This window comes from Callospermophilus lateralis, unplaced genomic scaffold, assembly GCF_048772815.1.
Source record: "Callospermophilus lateralis isolate mCalLat2 unplaced genomic scaffold, mCalLat2.hap1 Scaffold_227, whole genome shotgun sequence".
NCBI classification, from domain to species: domain Eukaryota; kingdom Metazoa; phylum Chordata; class Mammalia; order Rodentia; family Sciuridae; genus Callospermophilus; species Callospermophilus lateralis.
In genome coordinates this window covers 574,988-601,140 of record NW_027513180.1, presented here as the reverse complement: position 1 = coordinate 601,140, position 26,153 = coordinate 574,988, and the positions used below count along the sequence as shown (strand labels likewise).

At 42.1% G+C, this 26,153-nt stretch overlaps 1 pseudogene; it reads left to right on the top strand.

Moving 5' to 3' along the window:
* LOC143390215 (inactive serine protease PAMR1-like) overlaps nt 1–23,901 on the top strand; it is a 56,297-nt pseudogene extending 32,396 nt beyond the window's left edge.
* The last annotated feature ends 2,252 nt before the right edge of the window (nt 23,902–26,153 follow it).

The following is a 26,153-nucleotide window of genomic DNA, read 5'->3' as shown; positions in this document are numbered from 1 at the left end:
TCACTGGATTAATGCAGACAATTCTGACATTTTTCCAATAAGGTATTGAAAAACTGCCTTTGTCTCAGGTCCAAAGACCTCTCTTAGCCTCAGTATCTGGAAGACAGGTGCATCTCTGACTTCTGCTAGATGGTGCTTGGAATGTGTAGTCAGAAAGATCTTGGATTGACACTGAATCTGAAGTTGACAAGCCAGATGATCTTAAACAAGTCATTTAACTTCCATGAGCCTCAATTTTCCCATTTACAAAGTTTATCAAAATAATACCAAATACCTCTTAGGGTGTTTGTGGGACCCACAAAAGGCAGAGTTGAGGAATAAGGGCTGTGAATCTTATGACTGCTTCTGGCCCTGTCTTAAAGTTGTTTGAAATTCTGGCAGAAAGCAGAGGATTCTCCAGATAAGGCATTATGGCAACAACACTAGTTTCTACAAGGTGATGATTATGAAAAACTGGAGAGCAAGGGATTCATCACCTGCTCCAGTGGTTTAAGAAAATTCCCTAAAGACTTTCTGAGTTTCCTCTTGAGTTGACCTTCACGAGACATTGCTGGACCCTTAATATTGCTACCACTGCATCAGCCCACAGGCAAGAAAGACCTGGTTTTAAAAGGACAAGTAGATGTTGCTGGTGTTATTGTCATAAGAAATCCTGGGTCCCAGGGGAAGATATGCCCATTGAGTGTGATGACTGAGGAGCCTTTGCCACCAGGATAGCCTGAAGAGGGGATTTTCAGACATGATAAATGCAAGAATGTCATGAAGGAACTGAATTTGGATACTCCGAGGAAGGTCACCCAAAGCATTGTGTTATCTGACCAGCCTCTGTTCTCTCATGGGGTTTTGGTAGTCATCATTTAACACACGGTGGGATGTGTGCCTGTCCCTGTGGTTATTTTGGAGACCTGGGTTTTAGAGCATCAGTTTTGTTAGAGGGATGGGGAAGAAAAAGGAAATGAATAACCTGGCATAAGAGGGTATAAGAGTTATGAGTGTAATTCTATGGAGAATGGTCTCAGGGATCCATAGTTATTATTCATAAGCACTTAATGATCCAGAGCCTTGAGACTGGAGAAGCCCCAGGAAGACTATTAGCTGATAGACTGCTGACTTCGTACACAGTACCTGGGGCTCCCACCCACTCATTCTTCCTAACAAGGCAATGAACCTCTGAACTCCTTTTGGTATATTCAGAGGGACACCATCCATTTGGATTTAGATCCAAAACATAAGAACTGTTACTGAACACAGTAGAAGCTGCCCTTTAACAATTGTCAAGGTGTGTGTGTGTGTGTGTGTGTGTGTGTAGCTCAGAGGGAAAGTTTTCTTTTTTTTGGATCAATGCTTGTTCCTAAGTCTACACAGACCAAGTGACATCTAAGTTATGAACTCTGCTGGGCTGCAGAGACTCTGTGGCCTCTTAACCAAAGCATTGCTGTTGCATGCAGGGTAAGGTGCTTGGGGTTGTCTTGTCAAGGGTGCATTTGGCTAGTCAGTGAGTATTTTAGCATAGCAGCATTTCTCCCAAATAACAAGAAGGCAGGAGAGGCCATGTAAACTGTTCTCTAGCCTGCATGCCTCTCAGAGCATGGGAGGGAGCCCCCTGGAGCATGGAAGGGCCAGAGCCTCCATAATTCTACTCAGTTTTGTGTTCATATGCTGCTCCTGGTCAAGGCCTTCTTGGCTTTGCTTTAGCAGATGAGGTCACTGAGGCACGGCTTAATGGAGGAGGCCTATTTTATTTGGGTCCCAGGTTAAGAGGTAATCCATTAGAGCTGGGAGGGGCTGTGTGCCCACCTCAGGCTGGGAAGAGGGCACAAGTTATAGATGAAGGATGAGAGCATTGCAGAATTAACTTCTGATGGAAACAAACATCCTGCTTTAGTTGTTTTTTGCCACTGTGACTGTAAGACCCAGCCAGCTCAATTGTAGAAGAGAAGAAGTTTATTTGGGGGCTCACAATTTCAGAAATCTCAGTCCATAGACAGCCAGCTCCATTTCTACAGGCTTGAGGTGAGGCAGAATAACATGGCGGAAGAGTGTGGTGGAAGGAAGCAGCTCACATGATGACCAGAAAGACGGCGGGGGGGGGGGGGAGAGATATCACCATTTGCCAATACAAATATATACCCCAAAGCCAAGTTCCAAATACCCCACCTCCTCCAGCCACACCCCACCTGCCTTCAGTCACCGCCCAGTTAATCCCATCAGGTAATTAATTCATGGATTGGGGTATGACTCTCATAACCCAATCATCTCTCCTTTGAACCTTCTTTAATTTCTCTCACACTTGAGCTTTGGGGGACACCTCACATCCAAACCATAACACATTCCAGTCACCACTGGCCCTGAGATGAACCCCAGCCCTTTGACAGAGGCTAGGGATCCCCCAGTTTTCCTTAAAGGCTCCTGCCTCCTGGATCCTTCACTACTTCTCTTTCTCTTGCTCCAGAAGGCAAAAGCTTCCTCTTTAAGAACAGGATGTTCTTGCTGGTATCCATGTACAAAGAACAGCAATAGTCATTATTCTCTCCATTCCTAATATAGACCAGGCTCCGTGCTTCATGGGACATTGCCTGCTCAGTTTGTCAACTTCCTGCATGATAGGTACTTCTGTCATCTCCACTGTACAGATGCATCCAGCCAAACACTTCTGAGTGTCCATGAAGTGTACCAGGCCCTGAGGAAACATGGCAGAGCTGCATGGCCTATATTTTCTCTGCCTTTGGGCAAAGCCATAAAACTAGCCTAATCTTAGCCCATTTTTAGTAGAGGAAAGGGTCACATGTTGCATAGTTTCTGGCTATAACTTCCTGAAGTGAAGGCCTTTGGTGGTGGCAACAGGGGTGGTGAGGATTACTGAGTGCATCTTGTAAGCCAGACATTCAGAAGAATCTCCTCAAAGGACTTGGATGTGCCCAGCAGCCAAGGAACCTCAAATTGAAACAGACAGAGTTGTGTAGCTCAGGCCATTTTTTTTTAGTTGTAGATGGACCCAATGCTTTTATTTGTTTATTATTTTTATGTGGTGATGAAGATTGAACCCAGTGCCTCACACGTGCCAGGCAAGCGCCCTACCACTGAGCCACAACCATTTCCATAGCGAACATTTCTTATATTTCAAAATGTTAACTATGATTACCACAGAGGGACATTTCTTCGGTAGTTTAGAGTTGCCCTCTACCCTGGAGCTGACTCAGAAACCTTCTGAGATTTGAAGAAACCCCAGGATCACTATTATTACCAAGCAGATGTAGTAGGTGGAGAACCACTAGGTTTCTAACACTCAGGTATGTTACCTATCCTACCCATTCACTCTGTCAAACAGGGATGTGCCAGGTTGACTGGGACCAAGGAATAAAATGACTAGAGCTTTCTGAAAAGTTGTCAAAGTTGACCTATCTCTTAGGCACACGCAGTGTTAGCTATCCAATTAAATAGGCCATCCAAAGACCGGAAAAGTAGTGGTCGAAAGACACAGTGTACTAGAGGCCCAAGACAATCCTGATTAAGATCAAATAGCTCATTGTAAGCCTCAGCCTCCAAATTGCTGCCGGATGAATAAATAGCAGTGTGTGCAATCCAAGCATAATTTCACATGGGTAGTGTCTCATTCACACCCGCAAAGGGCTTGAAAGCATCACAGAGGCAGGATGCCATTGGCTGGAAAGGGATGAAAAGAGATTTCAGTGCAGACGACATCATCAGTGGGTGAAGACCTTCTTGTGAGTAAAAAGTATTTGGTTTTGTCTAGATACAATTTGAACTCAAATATAATTTGAACAGGAGAAAGTGAGGAAGAGTTAAAAGGCCATCTGAAGGTTGTCTCTGAGCACTGCCCTCACATTCAATCAGGTTTCCAGAAAGGACAAAGCCCCAATGAGAAAGTTAATGCCTTTTCCAAACAGAACCAAAATTCTGTCACAAGTGGTTCCCTTGATTTGGGTGATGAGTGAGAATGAGTAGATCCCAAGAGTATGCTAAGAATAGAGACGAATGTCCCTCCGTCCCCAGCCCCTGACACCAGCTCCATCGTGGGGTGATGGGCTCTGTTGACTTTGGCCCTGTTTCCATAGCTAATTCTCAGATAATCTTACAGCTCCGAAACTCAGATCTTTCTAAAAAAGCAGAATAGGATCCTGACTTACTTTTTCCGCTCAGCTGGTTATCAGGCTGACATAAAAATTTCATCAACATACAATTTGCCCACAGAAATGTATGCTTTTTACTCACAGTTTCGTAAATCGCTGCTAAACCATTTCCAAAGTCCAAGAGGACATAAGCAATCATAACTAGGTTAAAATTATTTAGAAGCAGAAATAGGACAATCCCAAAGAGAAGACCAGCAGATGGAATAGAGATTGAAAGAAAGCAAACACAGGCCCCATTTAGAGTTGCAAAGATTGTTAATTTTATTCTGACCTCTCCCTTGCTCTCCTGTGTCTAAGGGTGAGTACTGGGGAAACGCTGAACATTTCTTTTTTGTAAGTTACAGAAATATTAATATGCTTTGTTGCTAGATATTTCTAAAAACTAGATCATTCCCCTTCTCATACAAAAAAAAAGTGACTGGTCTTGTTTATGCTTGCACTATTCCAGTGGGTGCCAGCTCAACTGGCTCTTGCCCTCACGTTCCTTCAACCCTGCCTGAGACCTTCTCCAGCTGGGAAGATCCTCTGGCCTATGGACATCCTGGAGGCATGTAGAGTTAGTACTTATCCCATCATCCTTCAACAAAGGATTGATGGTGCTCCATAGGTGAGAACTGGTATCTTGCTCCTTGAGTGGGATAACAATGAGGCATGTCCCATTGTTTCCCAGAGTTGCTAAATGGCACTGATTCTCAGTTGCCCCCCAGTGATAACTTGCTTGATAACTTAAGAAATTCACGGTCTTTATTTTCCCTAGTCCACTGTTGGCCCTTCCTGGGATTGCCACCAAGATATACTGCTTGTACTCAAAACCTAGTCTCACATGCTACTGCTGGGGGAACTTAACCTCAGACACCTCTCTGAAAGTGTATTTCTTGAAGAGTTAACTTAGTAGAGCCTCGAGAGCTCTGTTAGCCCTGGTTCTCCAGAGAAGTAGAACCAATAGGAGATTCATCTATGTATAGGCTCACCTGATTATGGAGGCTGAGAACCCCCATAACTGAGACGCAGGAGAGCTAGTAATTTGAAGGCTCTAATGTGGAGAGTCAGTGGTGTAGTTTCCAGTTCAGGCATGAAGGCCTGGGAGTCAGGAGTCCTGAGGACCGAGTGTGGATATCCTGCTCAGCCAGCCAAGCAGAGAGAGAACACAATGTTCCCTTCCTCCATCTCATTCCTTTGTTCTATTCAGGCCCTCAGTGGATTGCATGCTGCCTACCCACATTGGAGAGGGTAAGCCCTGTACTCATTATACCAATTCAAACACTGGTCTCTTCTGGAAACATCTTGGGAGACACGTCCAGATATAATGCTTAGGCAGGTGTTGGGGAGCCCAGGATCTAGTCATGTTCTCCCAGAAGATCAGTGATCACATTCAGCTAAATCACTATTTGGTGGCTTCTCTAAAGTTTTAGATAAATCTTTGATCAATGATGAATAACATAAATTTTAAGGGTTAGCCTTATCTGAAGGTTTCTCAAAATATGAATCATTTGGATTTCTGATTAAAAAAAACAGTGTTAGACTCAGGAATTTATTTATAATCTGTATACACCCCCGCCACACACACACACACACACACACACACACACACACCTCTTCTCTAGGGTCAGGGAGTGAGTGGAGATACCAGGGATGTTTGGAGAGAAGCCAATAATAAAGATTTGTTTGAATGCTCATTTAGCCCTTTTAGACAGCAATTGGAGCATGGCTGCTTCCATCACGAAGAAGCATCTCTCTTCTAATTGTCTCATCTTTGGCTTTATGCCCTGATGTACTGGCCACACTGCCATAGCTTCACCATGTGCCCTGGAGGGGTGCTCTCTGTCTAGTGACTCGGGGAGAACACAAATGTGATAAAAAACTGGGAACTCCAATTCCAACAAGGCCCCCATGGTTAATCTCAGCAGAAGCGTCTAGATTAGAACCTGGTTCCACTTCACCAGGCTTCCTATCTATAGATAAGTGGTTTTCTGTCACACCACACAGCAGGATCAGACAGTTCAATCAATCACACCCAGGGACATCTTCATTGCGACCAAGGCCACAGTCAAATTTCACGCTTGACTAGTATTTGCTGAGACCCCCCTTACCCTATTTTAATTTATTTAAGGACCCTGTGATCACCTTTATTTTATTCCTTGGTTAGGGTCCTATCTTCTGATGTACTTTTAGAAGCACAGGTAAGAAAGGCACTAGTAAGGATAAATTAATGCTAATGAAAAACATTATGTACATTCCCCACCCCCACCCTGTGGGTTCTCTCTTTTTTGTGTGTGTGTCAGAGTGAGTTGAGTCAGCCTGAGGAAATAAAACTGGATTTCTTATAATAACATTCCTTAAAATTCTAATTAAACCATGAGGAATTTATTTGATTAAGATTTGTTTTTCAAGAATCAACAAATGGGACTTACTTAAACTAAAAAGTTTTTTCTCAGCAAGAGAAACAATAAGAGAGGTAAATAGGGAGCCTACATCATGGGAACAAATTTTTACTCCTCACACTTCAGATAGAGCCCTAATATCCAGAGTATACAAAGAACTCAAAAAATTAAACAATAAGAAAACAAATAACCCAATCAACAAATGGGCCAAAGACCTGAACAGACACTTCTCAGAGGAGGACATACAATCAATCAACAAGTACATGAAAAAATGCTCACCATCTCTAGCAGTCAGAGAAATGCAAATCAAAACCACCCTAAGATACCATCTCACTCCAGTAAGATTGGCACCCATTATGAAGTCGAACAATAACAAGTGCTGGCGAGGATGTGGGGAAAAGGGTACTCTTATACATTGCTGGTGGGACTGCAAAATGGTGAGGCCAATATGGAAAGCAGTATGGAGATTCCTGGGAAAGCTGGGAATGGAACCACCATTTGACCCAGCTATTGCCCTTCTCGGACTATTCCCTGAAGACCTCAAAAGAGCGTACTACAGGGATACTGCCACATCGATGTTCATAGCAGCACAATTCACAATAGCTAGACTGTGGAACCAACCCTGATGCCCCTCAATAGATGAATGGATAAAAAAAAATGTGGCATTTATACACAATGGAGTACTATGCAGCACTAAGAAATGACAAAATCATGGAATTTGCAGGGAAATGGATGGCACTAGAGCAGATTATGCTAAGTGAAGCTAGCCAATCCCTAAAAAACAAATGCCAAATGTCTTCTTTGATATAATGAGAGCAACCAAGAACAGAGCAGGGAGGAAGAGCAGTAGGAAAATATTAACATTAAGCAGAGTCATGAAGTGGGAGGGAAAGGGAGAGAAAAGGGAAATTGCTTGGAAATGGAAGGAGACCCTCATTGTTATACAAAATTACATATAAGAGTTTGTGAGGGGAATGGGAAAAAAATAAGGCGAGGAATGAATTACAGTAGATGGGGTAAAGAGAGAAGATGGGAGAGGAGGGGAGGGGGGATAGTAGAGGATAGGAAAGGTAGCAGAATACAACAGTTACTATTATGGTATTATGTAAAAATGTGGATGTGTAACCGATGTGATTCTGCAATCTTTGTAATGTTTTGAATAACCAAAAAAAAAAAAAAAAAGAAAGAAAAAAAAAAAAAGATTTGTTTTTTTGGACCAGGGATTGAACCCAGGGTGCTCAACCACTGAGCCACATCCCGAGCCTGTTTTATCTTTTTATTTTAAGACAAGGTCTCACTAAGTTGCTTAGGGCCTCACTAAGTTGCTGAAGCTGACTTTGAATTTGTGATCCTCCTGCCTCAGCCTCCTGAGCTGCTGGGATTACAGGTGTGCACCACCGTACCTGGCTGATTGAGAAAGATTGTCTGGTAAGATTCTGATCTGAGGAATAAGTTGCTGGAAGGAAAGTATCCAACCATTTTTGTCTATAACTGCCTACAGGAGGCCAAGGAAAGCCTTGAGATATCTAAAGTACTTTAGTGTAATCATCCTGGACTGATGTCACTTGTATTTCTGGGTTTAAATGAAAAAGTCCTATGTTCAAGATAAAGAAAAACCTCTTCCCATGTCCTGTTCTGCCGGGAATAGAGGAGGTACTCATTAAATATTTCATGTGAAAGCAAAGGGATCAGTCAAATCAATAGGCAGCAGCACCTTCCCAGTCCTTCTCTGAAAGGTGGACCTGCTGGCTTCCAAAAGGCAAAGCAGCAACTGGATTCTTTAGTTCCTAAGAGGTTATAAACAGCTCCTGTCTCCAAATATAATCTTACAGCTTGCAGACCTAAGCAAAAGGAGAAAACAAATATGCCTTGCGGGTGGGGGGCTAGTGTATCATATTAAGATTTTAGATTCATTTAGGAAAATGTATCACTTTTATGGACGGGAATATACTGGTGAACAGAGACATCATGGAAAAAGAGGTCTATTGTCTTTCCACAGCCAGAAGGTGGGTCCACTCCCTGGGTTAGGGATGAAAAATGTGGACTTCCTTTTGTCACATTCAATATTACTTTTCTGACTAGAGGGTACAGAAAAGCTAAATTATTAGTGTGCCCTGAAGAACCACTTTTCCTGAAGACATCTGCATGTTGATCTGACAGGCCTTCTGAGGTCTCCATCGCCATGTCCCCTGCTCACCGACCTCTGGACCTAGCCTTCTCACTTGGTGCCTTTGTAACAGGTATTGCCTCTCACTGTTCCATTCAGGGAGAAAAAGATAACATTTTATTTGCTTTAAATCATCTTAAATCCAACTCTAAGCCCCATAATTCAGGGAAGCATGAGAGATTCAATTTCAATTATTGTTGAATCTTCTTTGGTACCCCAGGATTGTGAAAAGAGTCTTAAACATGGATCATGCCAGATCCTCAAGGAGACTCTTCTGATGGTAGATTCTGGTCTGCACTGTTTGGTCTGAGGAATCTCATTGCCTCAGATCACCTATTCCCTTCAGGTACAGCAGATTGCCTGATGTGGGGCTGGGCTGGAGCCCAGGAGCAAGCATGGAAGCTGGGGGCTGTCTTAAGGACCAGCCTGTAGCTGCCTGGCCCAACAGCCTTCTTAAGGCTTCGTCACCACCCAGGAATGCTGAAAGGCATGTAGGCTCCATATTGGGGCTGAGCCCACTGCCTCTCTGGGGCCTCATCACAGACACCTGTGCCATGGAGAAGAAACCTGAGAGGCCCTGATGCCTAGCTAAGAAATTAACAGAGAGGTATTGGGTTAGTTTCTCCCTCAAACAGAACCTGAGTCAAGCCTATGGGCCCAGGTGATTCACTAAAGGGATTACTCTGTGATTAACCAGCAAGGAGTGGAATAATCAAGATAAGAAAGAGGAAGACATCAAGCAAGAATATTTTCAAGTAATCTTCTACACAGCCCATCCCCCATGGGGGTTCTGGGAATGTAAATCAAACCTCAAAGAACAGGGATTGGGTTCTTCTATTTCCACATATTGGCTACAGGTGAGCCTGGGGTGGGCCTGGGAGGAGGACAGAACTCTAGGTATTTTTTTAGTGCCCCCCCATCTGGATAAGCAGATGGCCATGCCCAAGGACACCCTCTGAAGGCTGTAGGCCCCAGCTATCACATGTCGAAGGTGAGGGATGGGTGACTTGTGAGTATGAGGGAACGTGGCTGGGACACCAGTAATGGTCATGACAAGAGCCATCACAAAACCTTCACGTAGCAGTCATGTGTGAAATCACGTGGGAAGTGAACTCAGAGAACTTCCTCATTCCGTGGCCCTGGGAAAGAAAAGAGGGAGAGAGAAGGCTTTCTTGAAATGCTTATTTGAAACAAGACCCCAGAGAAATGTACCTCTGATGACTGCTGTTGTTCATGCAGTGGCATGTGGGGGCATGCTAAACTTAGTGTGTTAATGTCCCCAGGCTGAGTTCCAAAAGTAACAGGGCAATGTGCTATTTATTACTAATCATGCAATCTTTTATTTCACAAAGCAGGAGTTTGGTGCTCCTTCAGGGCCAGGGATGCAGATATTTTAAATTCTCAATTGGCTTTGCCTGAAAATATCCATCCCGCTGAGGAGAAATGAAACCTAAAGTCCTTGAAAAATCAAACAGAAAGAATCATGAATCTGTTCAATAGGGATATACAAAGGTTTCTAAAAAGAGAACACATAGGGGGAAAAAAATCATTTTGAAACCTAACCGCAGGGAGGAGCTCTGATGAGATGCAGATAGTCTATGTACCCACCAGGTAGATGTCAACTAAGAGAGAGAAGGAAGGATGGAGAAAGTTTTAGAATTCTCTTAAAAAAAACATCACAAGGGAGTATGCAAGCTTTGGAAAGTACAGAAAATTAAAGAGAAAGAATAACCCTCGCGGGTTGTTTGATATAGGAACATAATTTTAAGGCTTTATTGTGTAAGATTAAACAAAATAAATGAACAGACACCCTGGTTGGTACCCAGAAGTCTGAATCAACACAGTTTTGGAAGTTCATCACGGGTAAACATTACCAAAAGCCCAGGAAATAGAGCGAAAGACTGTGTTGTGCTTGAATAGGTCTAATAATGAGCTATTAAGATTTATCTCTGGAGTGCTCTTTAAGGTGTATTAAATTTGGGGAACTAGCTTTTAAAGACATTGAGTGCTTTGTAAACAAAGGCAAATGAGGAAAAAGGAAACTTTGTGTTATTTCTGTGACTCCTCAAAACCAGCCCAGCCAGGTAAGTGTTATTATTTTATTTTATAGTTAAGAAAAGCAATGGTTGGGGAGGTTAAATGGTTCCCAGCTCTTAGTTTCTTAAGTACAAGATTGAAAAACTTTCACTCTTTGTTCCTTCTACCCCTAACAAATATTTATTAAGTGCCTGCTGTTGTAGACTCTGGGGAACCAGATGAATATTTGAACTCATATCTATCTGATCTTAGAGGCCAGTATTTTTTCTACAAGAATCTAGTTACAAGACTTATTTAAGAGATTTCATGCGAAATTTTATAATGTGATTATACAAAATATTAAAGAGATTTGCATGGACTGAGAGACAATTGGACCAAAAAACAAGGCATAAACACTGTATGCTAGATTTAGATGTTTAATGGACAGCACTCAAAAATATTTTGTTTGATTTTTTAAAACAATAATAACCGGGGCTTGGGCTGTGGCTCAGCAGTAGAGTGCTTGCCTAGTATGTGTGAGGCCCTGGGTTCGATCCTCCACATCACCTAAAAATAAATAAATAAATAAATAAATAAATAAATAAATAAATAAATAAATAAAATAAAGGTATTTTGTCCAACTATAACTAAAAAATAAAATATTTAAAAAATAATAAAAACAGAAACAACAAAAAAATAATAAAAAACAAACTTTTATGATTTTACTTTATGATTGTAAAACTTGATAAAAGTATAAAGAAGCAAAATCATTAAAGATAATGACTACAATTGTTATTTTATTTTAATTTTCACTTTTTTGGGGACTAGAGATTTAACCTAGAGGTGCTTTACCACTGAGCTACATTGCTAGCCACACCCCCTCTTCCCTTTTTAAAAATTTTGAGACAGGGTCTTGCTAAGTTAGTTTGGGCCTCACTAAGTTGCTGAGCCAATGATCCTCCTGCCTCAGACTTCTGAGTCTCTGGGATTACACCTGTGTGCCATCATGCCCAGCAATGACTTCAAATATCAGAAAGTATGGTTTTCAAATCCCTTGGTCTGTCTCCACTTTGGTTGCTTTAAAACATTCCCATGTATCTATTTTTTCATTTTTGTCTGGTTTGGCGCTTTATGAATCTGAAGGACAAATTCTTCCATGAGTACAGGAAAATATTCATCTATTATCTCCTAGCACATTGTTTCTGACCATTGTCATCTCTCTTCCTCCTCCTCCATCATCTTCTTCCTCTTCCCCTTCTTCTCCTTCTCTTCCTCCTCCTCTTTTTCTTTTTCTTCTTCCTCGGTCCTACTCTCCCTCCCTCTCTCTCCCCCCACCTTCCTCTCCCCCCCACCTTCCTCTCCCCCCCACCTCCCTCTCTCCCCCACCTCCCTCTCCCCCCACCTCCCTCTCCCCTCTGACTCCTTTCCCAGAATGTTAATTATGTATTTCTTTACCTTCTCACTGTGTCCTATGAACCTCTTAGATTTTTGAGTACATTTTCACCTTCTTGTCTCTTTCAACTTCATTCTGAAAGTTTTCTTATAAGCTATCTTTCAGTTCTATTTAGTTTGCTGTTAAATCCATCCACTGAGTTCTGTTACTAAATTTTTCACTTTTTGATATTTTTCTTAGGTTATTTTTTTTCAGCATTCCTGGTTTTCTGCTGAAGTTCTCAATCTTGTCTTTTATTTCTGGAATGTATCAGCGGAGTTATTTATTTTTTACATTTTTAATTCATTTTTTAAATTTATATATGACAGCGGAATGCATTACCATTCTTATTACACATATAGAGCACCATTTTTCATATCCCTGGTTGTATACAAAGTATATTCTTAAGTAGTGTCAGATGACCACTTTGCTGGACCCTTTATAAATCTGATTCTGTTGTCTATATTTCCCTTGATTTTCAGCCGTAGTCTTGCCTTCTGTCTTTGTCAGTTGGGGCTGCTACAAGACAATACAATAGACTGAGTGATTTAAACAACAAGCATTTATTTCTCACAGTTCTGGAGGCTGGGAAGTCCAAGATCAAGGCGCTGGAAGATTCACTGTCTGGTGAGGGCTGCTTTCTGGTTCATAGAGGGCTGTCTTCTTGCTGTATCCTCACATGGAGGAGGAGGGAGAGAGAACTCTCTGAGTTGCCTTCAATAAGGGCAAAAATCTCACACACCAGGGCTCAATTTTCACGACCTGATCACTTCCCAAAGACTCCCTCTCCCTAATACCATGATATCGGGGCTTAGGATTTCGACATATGAATTTGAGGGGGAAACAAGCATTCAGTCCCCTGAACACTCCATTGGATCCTAACATAGAAGCATTACTTGCTCTATCCTAATGGTGACATTCCACAAGCAATAACTTAAAACCAATAACTTAAAACCAAATCATATTTCTCCATTCTAAGATATTGAATTTAAGTTGTACAGAAATTTCTGTGTGAAAAGTACACGTATGACCTGATTTCAAAAATGTCAAGTTATAAAATTGTTTGCATTTAAGAATTGCAGATGTTTAGTGGCATCCTTTACCCTTGAACAGAGGTATTTGTGTATTCCAAGTTAATTTCTCTTTAAGTCTTCTTTTATAGCCTCCTGAGTAAGAGAAACAAAGGACCTGGATTGTCCTAAATCTTTATCTCCAAGGGCTCAAGAACTTTCCCAAATTCCTAGTATTTAAGCCCACATTAAATACTGTGTGTGTGTGTGTGTGTGTGTGTGTGTGTGTGTGTGTGTTTCATGAGAACCCTGCTGTGGCAGCCCAGGGCATGAGAGACTAGCAAACCATGGAAGAGCTTCCTTTAAAGGGGAAGACAACCCCACAATCAGGCTCACCTATCAAAACCATCAGTAGAAAAGATTTATCTTTTGCTGAGGCTGATGTAGCTGTAGTCTCATTCATTTTCTCCCAGTATTCCAGGAATGGCCTTAAATATCACCCAATCTTTTTTGACCACGAGCTGTAGTAAAGCTCAAAACAAACAAGGACCTATGCTTTAAGTGCATAAATCATAGCCTCTCAATAGGCAACTGGCCACAGATTCAAACACTTGCCAGAGCCAGGCAGCCTGGTGAAGAATGCAGCTCCCAGGTGAGCAGAGAGCCATTTCTCAGCTCCAGGTGATTGTCGCTCTGGGGGAGGCAGGCTGGGAGACTGAAGATCCGAATTGTGTGAGAACCCAGTGACACCTATTTTTGTATGAATTCTCCCAAGTTTTATGTTGGCAACTAGTTCCATTATTTTAAACGTACAGGCAGGATACACTACGTTTTTTATTGTGGTCTCTGAGCTCCAGTGGTCACCCTCTGGGATATATGTTCAGACTGAATGCATCTCCTAAAAGAAGCTGGCACCATCACGGAGGTGACATGTACTGCTTCCTCTCCCTCCCCCTCCCATCAGAGAGGGATTCCTGAAAATACAAGTACTAGGGTTTTCTGAGACCACTTGAAGCATAAAAAAGCCACATTGCCTCTTTATACCATTTTAGTATTTTAAACAGTCTTGCTCAGTGAGGTCCCTTTTTGTAACACTTAAAAATAGGAGTTTTGAATTCACCCACCAGGGAAATCACTCATATTACATAATCCCCCAAAGCACACAGAGTGTTATTGATCATCTGCCACATGGGCTATGGATAATCCTAGAGGAGACAAACCAGTCAGTTGGCTAATTGCAGCAATCTTGCCAAGTTGCACCCGGTAATGTTGTTTATTTTTAATTCTTGAATGTTTTAAAAGCGCTATTTGAAAGAAGATTCTTTTCTTGCCTGGAGGCAAGCAAGTTAAGTTGCTTGGAAGATAATTGGGACAGTTATGGGAAGGAAAGTACATCAAATGCATAACTGCATTGCCCAAGAACTGTTTTATAGGAATGAGCCTGTGTCTTAGAAGAAATGATTAAAAAGAAACCAGGGAAACTGATAGATTAGTGCCCAAATTCAGTTGAATTCTTTGGAGAACTCATTCTCTTTCCTTTGACAGGTCATGTTCAGTATCGTGACATAATCTGTATGAGAAAAATATGTTACCTATTTAACAGAATTTTTCCAGATTAAATCTAAAATCCTGTTCAGTGCTCAGAAAGGCTGGGGATGCCATTTTTACTTTAAGTCATTAAGAATATTAAGAATATTAAGTATACAGATAAAAAGTTACATTTGGGCATCAGGGGGAATTTGTAATATTTTTGCAATGATATTGTCCTCTAGTAGTTTTAACTAAAACTTGAAACACTTTTTTCTTGATATGAAATATAAGATTTAAATTTATTTCATATATGTATTCTTGTTGTTAAGCAGTTCTACTTTTTTGTATATAACATAAATAGGAAACTGAACAGTCTAATTTAATTGCTCAAGCAATAGGAAATGAGGGAGATAATACAACATTGAAAACTAATAATGCCTGTATCCTGATTATAAAATCTAGGTGAAATATTTTTCTTGTCCAGTCTTGCCCAGCTCCTATAATTTGAAATAAAAAAAGAACTATATCATGTAAGAGTCAGATTTGTGTCAAAGTTGTTTACATTTAGAATGAAATATTTCTCCATCTGAGAATAAATCATTAAAACAAGGAAAGACGTGTCTAATACATGCATTTGCTATTATGAGATTTCTCTTGGTAATTCTTTTGCGCACACTGTTAGCAGGCTTGATATCACTGTATTTTTAATTCAATGAAATAATGAAAATATTCTATTCTAAAGTTAAATGACTCAGACTTTTAGCAGTTCTTCTTTTCTCTTGTTTTTCACTTTTAGTCCTTGAAGAAAGAAACTGCTCAGATCTTGGGGGACCAGTCAATGGGTACAAGAATATAACAGGAGGTCCTGGACTGCTCAATGGGCGATCTGTAAAATCGGCACTGTGGTGTCATTCTTTTGTAATAACTCCTATGTTCTTAGTGGCAATGAGAAGAGAACTTGCCAACAGAATGGAGAGTGGTCATGGAAACATCCCATCTGCATAAAAGGTAACTTATGGGTATGTCAGGATCCTATAGGGGTAGATGGAGCTACTGTGCTTTTTGATAGCTTTAATACATTCTTTTAAGCCCCTATGTGTGTGTTGGAGGGTGGGGGGTCCCTTCCTCTCTTAAGTTTTCTCCCGAACCACATTATCTCTTAGATTGAAAACCATCCCTAAAAATATTTGCTTCTTTTTTTCTGGACTTAGGGAGGACATGCTTACTGTAATCTCAGCATCTTGAGGTGATGGAGGAGAGTGATATAGTTATCAGAACAGTTCAGGAAAAACAATAGGGCTGAGGTTTATATATGCAGATCCAAGGTCAAAACTGAATGGACTCATCTTCCCTGGCTGCCTATGTTGGGAGAAGTTGGACCCGTAAAGATGTTTCAAGACTAACATAGTAGATCTTTGAACACTCAACAGACAGCTGTAGGAACTAAACGGATAGTTCAGGAAAAGGAGAGAGGGAGTTTCTTGAAAGAGAGATAATTGTATGAAGCAGGTAAAATTGGGGCCTGTCTGGAAGGCTGGAGAGGATTTGAGGATGTGAAGGGGAGTCGGGATGACATTTCAGATGGAAGACAGAAGGAAATTACAGAGGCGTAACTTACCAGGCATTGGTAAATGCAAAGGAAGGCAACCCAGGCAGTAAACTGCAAAATGTAAGTTGGAGGCAGAGAAATGAAATGTTATAGAGAGCGGTTGGAACCAATTCTATTGCAGTGGGGGTGCATAGTTTCTAGCTGCTTCTGGTTAGCGGCACCTCTGTTTTGGGGGACAGTCACAATGATCTGGCTGTTTACTGGGAAAAAAAGCGGGTTCTTGTCCTAGATTATCCAGATAATTGCCTCAGTCCTCTACTTTCCCTTCTGGGTGTTTGTCAACAACCTGAATCATGGGAAAAGGAATGAAAGGGAATAATTTGTGAAAGGAATAAATCACTTTAGACTTTAGCCAGAAACGACTTTCATCCCCACCAGCATAGATTTCTGATGTTTTATTTCATTAAGTATGGGAACGGCGTTACATATGTCCTTGGAGATTTTTGTCAACTCTTACAAATTAATACAACTAAAGTACTCTAAGTCACTAATTAGACAAATGTTGGCTGCTCTTGATTGGGAAAGTGAGACGGGAAGGACTCCTTTTCACTTGTGGAAAAAAAAATGAGACTTCAGAAAAATTAAACTGAGCTTTGAGTTGTCTCCTAGAGATTTTTTGGGGTCCTTAATAGCAGAGAAAGGACTTGGGAAAAATCAATTACACAAGACTTATCTATGATTGACATTGCTGCCTGGTTTTAAATGAGAACCTTCTCATTCCCAGTATGGGCAATATATTAAGACTCCATTTGAATTTTATTCCATTCTGATCAAGTGTGCTAATGCTAGATGCATAAGCAGATAGTCCTATCTTTTAATCATCAAGGCCCCAAATCACCTAGGTGGAGGAGTTTTTCAGAGGCATCAGAGTTCTTCAGAGAAAGCTGTCAATTTAGGAGAAAGCCAGCATGCTTTTTTGCTAAACGAACTGTTCTAGCTTGGCTGACATGTCTTGCTTCTGAGTCTGGGGAATGAGCACGTGGTATCCAGAAAGGGGGTTAGGGATGAATCTGAACTGAGCCATGTGAACAGTGAGTCTGAAAACAGATGATGCGACCCTGTCTGTTTTTTTTTTTTTTTTCCCAGCCTGCCAAGAGCCAAAGGTCTCAGACCTGGTGAGAAGGAGAGTTCTTCCAATGCAGGTCCAGTCAAGGTGAGACTCTGTCAGGAAGGGTAATGGAGATTTCCTCTCCTATTCCCTTTCTCTACTTTGTGTTGTGGTTTCTTAGGGACATTTAGTGCTAAATGGTAATGAAAGAATAGGGCTTGTTCCATGGAAGCTCATTAGCCAGCTGCCTTTGGCCAAGAGGTAGCAAAGGTTGGAAGATGGACAAATTTTATTGGATCGTGGGAAAGTAGATGATTGGTGAGAAGACACTCAGATGGTCTTTGAGGAACTGGGTTGTCATTCTTGAGTCTTCTCTAAATTACTATGTATGCATTGTGGCAGCTTCTAGGCACTGGCATCAGGAAGAACACCTTCCTACACCCCAGCTGGCAGTCAGAGGTTCTTGTAGTGGAGAGAGGAGATGGTGGAGTCCAGAAACTAGAGATGCATGGCCAGTCGCCATCAGGGATGTGAGCTCTGAAGGCCACCTTGGGGTGCAGGGGCAGTAGGCCCAGTTCTATTCACCTCTTTTTCACTGTGTCTGCTCCAATAAGGAAGGCTTCCTCTCTCTCTCTCCAAGCACAGTTCTGCTGTACAACTTTATTCTTTTGCCTCCTTTGATCTGGAAACTTCTTCCACAGGATCCCATCAAGACTCGCTGCCTCCCTTCTTTCAGTTCTCTGCTCAGTTTTTACCTGACAGAGAGGCCTCCCTTGGCTTCCCTTTTAAAACTATCAAGTTTACCACCCCCGGCTGCCCTCCAACTCCTTTACCTGGTGTTCTCTGGCCATGTTCATCTCAACTCCCGCTCTACCGGTTGTCTTGGTTCACGTGTTCAATTTCTGTCTCCCCATTCCAAATACAGAAGTTACAAGTACAGGAGCATTGTCTGCTTTGTTCTAGTGCCTGAGACAGTGCCTGCCATGTGGAAGACACTCAATAAATATTTACTGAATGAAAACATTGGAGTGACTGACAGTCAAGGGTTCCTGAGCTGGTTCTGCCCCTCTTTAGTTCTACGTATGCCTAGGAAAGTTCCTAAGCCTGCTGAGCCTTTTATTTTTTTCCTTCTCTTGAAAAGCAAGAATAATCATAGCAGTCTCTGGGAATTGTTGTAAGGATTAAATCCAACACGAATAGCTAACACTTATTGCATGTTTTCTGTGTACAGCTGCTCTTCTGAGTACTTCACATGTCTAGGCTCATTTAATTCTCACTATAGCCTCTGAGGAAGGCATTATTCTTTTTATTACAGATTTTTATTACCGTTTTTATTATAGATGGGTAAACTGAGGCTCAGAGAAGTTAAGTAACTTGCCCCAGGTCACACTGCTAGAAGTGGCAAAACCAGGACATAAACTCAGCATCTGGCTCCAGGGTCTGCTCCCTTATGCACTAGACTAACCTTTAGCAAAGCACCTTGCACATACAAGCACCTGTTAAAGGCAGCTATTGTCAGGGTTAGTAATAATGAGTTCGAGTGACCAGGCTCGCCCTGGAGTGTTCCTTGGTGAGGATGCCCACCAGCATCTGACCCTTCCTCTTTCTCTCTCAAGTCTTTTCCTTTTAGGCAAGACATTTTTTTTGGAATGGTGGCAATGGAATTCAAACTCAGCCCTGTCTTCAGGTCTCTGTGATTCCCTGGGCTGGACTCTCCAATGAGTGGAATCCCCCTGTTCTTCCCAAAGAGACATCTCGAGGAGGAACCCCTCTCAAAAAGAATGCAGTTTTTAAGACAATTTTAATGGGAGGTTAGGTGGCAACGTGCCTGCTGTCTCATGTAAATGAGAAGCAAACCTGAAATTCGGTTTTTCTGCCTTTCTGGAAGGCAGGCTGCTGAAGTGGGGGGTGGGGGTTCTACTTATCTCCAACAGCCAGGCTCACCTGGGGAGCCCCCAAAGGCAGTGTGAACCTTCAGTGGCCTAGAGATAAACTTATTTGCAAGCGCAGAAGCTCCCAGAATTACAGACCTGGTTAGAATCATGATAGGAATATTTGTTGAGTGAAATCAATATAGGTGGAATATTTGCTCTGATCCAAGTTCTATAGAGATGCATGAAATAATTTCTTACAGTGATATCAAATTGATGTGGTTGCGACACCACATGGAAGTCATGACAGCTAAGCATGGTGGTCTCAGGAACCATCTTCCTTTCCTGTGTGCCTGTGAGCACTCTCACTTACCTATCTGGGCTTCCCTTCTCCATTCATCCAATGGGAATGAAGACATTGATTCCTAAAGGAATTTCAGCTTGTCACTCAGTGGGCACCAATATAAAATGAACACAAAGCAGAACAATGTGTGTATATCTCCCCCAAGAACCCCAGAGTGGTCTCTGGGGCCTTCACCTTCAGGGATCATTTAATATCCCTTTCCACATTTACACACAACACTTCATATTTCTCCCAATCAATGTACCCTGAGAGAAATTTCTATTCTCCGAGGTGAACTAATTACATCTGCTAATTGCTAAATCAAGCTACTGTATCAACACAGTTTAGTTCAAGTCAATTCCTAATATTGCCCCATTATGATAATGTTTGCAGGGGGAAAAAAAAGTACGCCTGAATTCTCTCATTCAAATTAACTCCTTTTTCTATTTAGTTTCGCAATTAAATTTGTGTGTGTGCCTGTGTAGTGTCTTTGCATAGCAGCTATTATGTCAGATGTAGTTCTCTTTGGTTAAAATCCGAGGCAGTTGGAAGCATGCCAGAAATGGAAATGGAGGAATGAAAAGATTGCGGCGTACGAGAGAATTTGCTCAGTGGTAGAGGTGAAGGGTACTGTGTGTGTGTGTGTGTGTGTGTGTGTGAGAGAGAGAGAGAGAGAGAGAGAGAGAGAGAGAGAGAGAGAGAGGAGAAAGGAAGCGAAAGAACAGAGATATAGAGACAGAGACAGGACATTTTCCTCTTCTTCTGTAACCACATATCTACATGGGACCTGGCATGGATGCTAAAGGGACCAGGGTGACAGTCTCTTTCTCTGGCCCCATATGCTCTGAACCAGGGAGATGCCATTACACCAGCTCTATTCATCGGCCTTCAGCAAGGAGAAGCTGCAGGGTGCCCCTACCAAGAAGCCAGCCCTTCCCTTTGGAGACCTGCCCGCTGGGTACCAGCACCTGCACACCCAGCTCCAGTATGAGTGCCTCTCACCCTTCTACCGCCGCCTGGGCAGCAGCCAGAGGATGTGTCTGAGGACTGGGAAGTGGAGTGGGCGGGCCCCATCTTGCATCCCTAGTGAGTCAAGGCTCATATTTGAGTGACGGTATCTTTCAGTTTCCAAAGCGGCCTGTGTAAAGCCATTCACCTTGTTGTCTGGGGATAGTCCCATTGTCCAAAGGAGTGGTCTTGCATGGCTTTCCCTAGTTTGGTGATACCTGGAACCCCTTGGTTAGAAGTGTCTTCCTTTGCCTTGAACTTACTTCCCAGGAGAAGCAGAGTCATGAACTCCTAGGGGCATACTTTCTGTGGATAACTCTATCATGTTTACTGGGAGAAGAGGAAGAGAGCAGGAACTAAACAGCAAGTGGGGAGGGGGTTAGAGGTGCTAGGCAGCCTCTAGTTACGTCATCTTGGCTACCCTAAGCTCCATTTCACAGCCACCCTGCGGTGATTTTAATTAGGTAATTGTTATTAATTAATAAAATATTAATTACCTCCTCTGTTAAGATGGTGATTACTGAGACAATATATGGAAGTGTCTAGAACAGGACCCAGCTCCTTTCTCCATTCTCCCCTTGTGAAAGGAGAACAGCGTGGTTTAGATCATGGCGGTCACGTTTATCATGATGGTCATGATATTTTTGAGGGTCTGTATACATCATCTCATTCAGTCTTCTGGAACCCTATGAGACCATTATTATTGCTCTATCCATTTTACAGGTGAGGAAACTGAGACTCTAAAAGATTAAGTCACTTGACCCAAGTCCTATTGATAGTAAGTGCCTGGGATCATAATCTGGGTTTCATTTTACTATAAAACCTCCAATTTTAACCTTTGACTTTATAACCAACTGTGTTTAGATCAATATTTAAAGGGAGAAGAAATCCAGGTGAGATGGCTTAGTGGTCATTGGACCCATGGGACCACCTTTCCAGTTGGTGCTCTCCTGGCAGAGAGATGCATTCCCCTTTGGATGGAAATATCTAAGTTGGTATTACTGAACTGGTGCTTTCTCCATAGTCTGTGGGAAAATCGAGAACGTCACTTCTCTGAAGACCCAAGGGACACGCTGGCCATGGCAAGCAGCTATCTACAGGAGGACCAGTGGGGTGCACGATGGGGGTCTGCACAAGGGCGCATGGTTTCTGGTATGCAGCGGCGCCCTGGTGAACGAGCGTACCGTGGTGGTGGCCGCCCACTGGGTTACTGACCTGGGGAAGGTCACCGTCATCAAGACAGCAGATCTCAAAATCGTCTTGGGGAAGTTTTACCGGGATGATGACCGGGATGAGAAGACCATCCAAAGCTTACGGGTGAGAGAGGAGGGCTCAACTTGGAAACCAGGGCTTTGGCTCAACCAGTTCTAAGCACAGGAGAGCAAGACCATGTCAGCCCTGTCAACTTAGCATGTCAGTACCAGTCCCGGGCCTGGCACATACCAGGGGCATTTAGAAAGGCCATCCTGTCCTTCCCCACTTTGCTTCTTTTAAAAGTAAGAGACAAGCTCCATCTATCATCATGGTTATCAAAAGTCAATTACTGGGCTGGGGATGTGGCTCAGCAGTAGAGGGCTCACCTACCACGTGCGAGGCTCTGAGTTCAATCCTCAGCGCCACATAAAAATAAATAAATAAAATAAAGGTATTGTGTCCAATTACAACTACTAGAAAATAAATATTTAAAAAAAGAATTCAATTACTTCCAAGTAAAATACACATATAATTTGTCTAGTAGCTCATAATAAATTAAAAGTTAGTGAAATTATTTGTTTAATACCTGCTTGGCCTAAAACCATCTTTTCCATAAACATTCTATGTCACGAGACCCTCACAGCCTAGCACAGAGTCAAGTTCAAAGTAGATTAACAAATAGTTCGAGGATAAAAGAGAGTTAATCACCCAATGCATTTGGGCACTACCTGGTAGGCTTTGAGGACATAGACAAATCCTATCCAAGACATTCCTCATCAATTTACAGAATGCTTTTCTCTTTCCTGCGTCCCTCCCTGCCTTCTATTCACCCATCTATCTGTCCATTCATCCATCCATCTATCCACCTACCCATCTGTCCTATCCTTCTATCTGTCCATCCATCTATTTGGGGGATACAACAGTTTGCCCTTCACCGAAACTAGATACAAAAAAGAACAAAGTATGGTTTCCACTCTGAAGAGTCCAGGCTAGTGGGAGGGAGACCCATATATCATGATGAGTGTGACATGAGTTTCTCACGGAAATGTGCTCAAACACAGTTCCAGTAACAGAACATGATGATGCTGATGTATATTTTCTTCATTAGTTACTTACCACCATTAAAAAATTAAGATGTTTCAATTAAAGATCTGGAGTCCATGCTCTGGCAAAAGTAGAATGCTGGCCCATTTCTGTACGGCAGCGATCAGCTGGAATGAAGTGGCCTCTGCCCATTTATTTTATTTATTTTTAATTTATTATTCATTTATACATACTGGAGATTGATTCCAGTGATATTTTACCACAAAAATACATTCTCAGTCCTTTTCATTTTTTATTTTGGGACAGGTCTTGCTAAATGGCTGAGGCTGACCTTGAATTTGCAATCCTCCTGCCTCAGCCTCCTGAGTCACTGGGATCACAGGTCACTGCACCCAGCTTTCTGTCCACTTTAGATAGGGTGTGTGTGTGCTCCCGGTCTCTGTAGCTTCACCTGAATACTCCACTTATTTAATGTCATCTAACAGACTTCAGTAGTCATTTCAGTTTGCAGTGCTGGAAACAGAGCAATTACTTTTTAAGATTTCTTGAGCAAAGTATGTCAAATAATGGTACCTGGTTTTTGAACAATTTCTCCCAATAATTTTGCCCCCAAACTTGACTGTCCTTGTTCACCATGGAGCTGGATGCTCACCATTGCTATCCATTCCTTGTATTGATAGATTTCTGCCATCATTCTGCATCCCAACTATGACCCCATACTGCTGGATGCTGACATCGCCATCTTGAAGCTCCTGGACAAGGCCCGCATCAGCACCCGTGTCCAGCCCATCTGCCTCGCTGCCACTACGGACCTCAGCATCTCCTTCCAGGAGTCCCACCTCACTGTGGCTGGCTGGAACATCTTGGCAGATGTGAGGAGCCCTGGCTTCAAGAACGACACGCTGCGCTCTGGGGTGGTCAGCGTGGTGGACTCACTGCTGTGTGAGAAGCAGCATGAAGACCACGGCATCCCCGTGAGTGTCACCGACAACATGTTCTGTGCCAGCCAGGACTCCAGGGCCCCTTCGGACATCTGCACGGCAGAGTGGCTGATTAATTCTAATAGAGTGTGGATTCGTTTCATTTACTCAGTTTAGATGAGGGAGGAGAGGAGACAATGGGAAAAGATGAATTGTGAATTCTCAGCCGATCATTCCATACGTCAGCATTTCTAGTACAAGATGGCTTGAGGTTTGATGTCATGGTTAACGCAAATTCTTTAAGCCCGCCATAAAAAAACCACAGCATTTTGAATTAGAGTGTCTTTTTTACAGTAGCTTAATTCTTATATAATGTGGGATGAGTGTTGTTGCTGGCATTTTAATAAGTACCCCTATTTCCTCCTCATCATAGCAACCATTATTGGTTAAGCATCCTTCTTTCCTCTTCCCTTTGTCCCATCGGAACATCACAGTATTAGTTAGTGACATCCTCATGATGAACAAAAGGGTGGATGGTTTATCTTGGGGGGGGGGATTCCTTTGTTTGACAATAGCTCACTGTTAAATGCTAGGATATTTGGATAGAAGACTGAATCAAGGACCCAAACCAGGCTCTGTTGACCTCAGAAAAACCAATGACATGATCCTTGTTCTTTCTCTGTTCACTTCTTTATAAGATGACTTGGTGATATCCATAGAGATTATGTATCCAATCACAAAAGGATCATCCTTATAAAGTTATTTTCTTTAATAAAAAACGGAGGGAGAAGCCAGTCAATTTAGTTCTAAATTGAGATTATAGAATCAGAGATTCTTTTAAAATCAAAGGCTGAAGAATTGAAGCTTGAATTTACATAACTACAGTAAATAGTTATGTAAATCGGAATTTATCCCAGTAAGTAGGAACTTATCCCAATTCACTTCAAAGTATCATTTATTAGCACCTGAACAGTATTTTATTTGTAATGCTCTGACTCCCTTTCCACTGAAAATAAACAGCTTTTCCTGAACTAGGCATATTTAAAGATTAATAGCATTCTTTCTCTTTTGTGTGAAATCACCTGGTTCTAGAAGCCCTAAGTGCAGGAATATAACAGCAGTTTTTGTGTCCCCCAATAATTCAGTCTTTTATTTTATTCTTCACCTGAGAAGTTGTTCCCTAATTTTATCTACTGATTCCTTTTTTTTTTATTGACAAAGGTCTCCATCAAACCTAGCCCAAGCCACTGGATAAACACTGAGTGAATTGGGATACAAACGTGAAGTGAGCCCTAAAAACTTAGCCATTGAGACAGTCTTCTTAAAATGCTGGGCCTCCGCTGCACATCCGGGCAGAGCTCTGCCAGGGAAAGCAAGCCCTGCTGCCAAGAAAAGCAAAGAGAGACCACAAATTGCTACCAAACCACTCCAAAATATTCTCATCTTTCCAACAGCCCTGAAAAAATAAACTTCCCCAAGCCCTAGGGATTCAAAGTATTTCACTCAAAATTTTCACAGGATCCTAAAGAAGGAGAAAAAAATGCAGGCAGGAGTGAAGATAAGTGTCTTACTTTGCATCTGACATTGACCCTTGGCTTTCTTCCTGTCTCTCCTCTCTGCTTCATTTAAGATAATTCCCTGTTAGAACAACATGCATTTGGGTCGATGCAAGGAGTCTTGGTGGTCTTCATTCATGTTCCAGGTTAGACAATAGCAGAACCCAAGGTCAAAGCCAAGGGCTATCCTTGATGACTTGATGGCCTCACTAATAATTCCTAGTGACATTCTAGGAATTCACAGGGTTTGATATGCACAGTGTGGTCCTAGCAGTGCCTTCTCATCTGGTTTTCCCAGTGAGGAAGGAGAGGAGAAGAAGAAAGGCCACCTTCATCAGTGGCTCCATCTCCAACCTCAGTCCACTGAGGAGGTCACATTTTACCCCACAGCCTTATAAGTTTTCTTTCTTTCTTTTTTTTAATATTTAGTTTTTAGTTGTAGTTGGACACAATACCTTTGTTTTATTTATTTATTTATTTATTTTTATGTGGTGCTGAGGATTGAACCCAGGGCTACCACCACCTTCTCTCAGATGACTGGTGGCACTGCTTTGCTCACAACCACATAGTACAGCTAGGCATTAGCCAGCCTGTACCCATTTGTCTGCTTGTGGTCACTGAATAGGAATAAAGGAAATCATCCATGTCATGTGTGTTTGGAGCTTTAAGATATAAGGTGAGTTCATTCACTCTTTTCTTGTTAAGATGCATTAGCAAAAGAAAAGTAAGGATGTTCTATTTTTACCCCACTTTCTAAGTGATGAAAAAAAGAGAGATGTTACTTCATAGAAATCTCAATTCAGACTGAGAACTTGGTCTAAATATAATCTCTTCAGGCAGAAACCATTTCATTAAGCAGAGAGCTCCAGAACG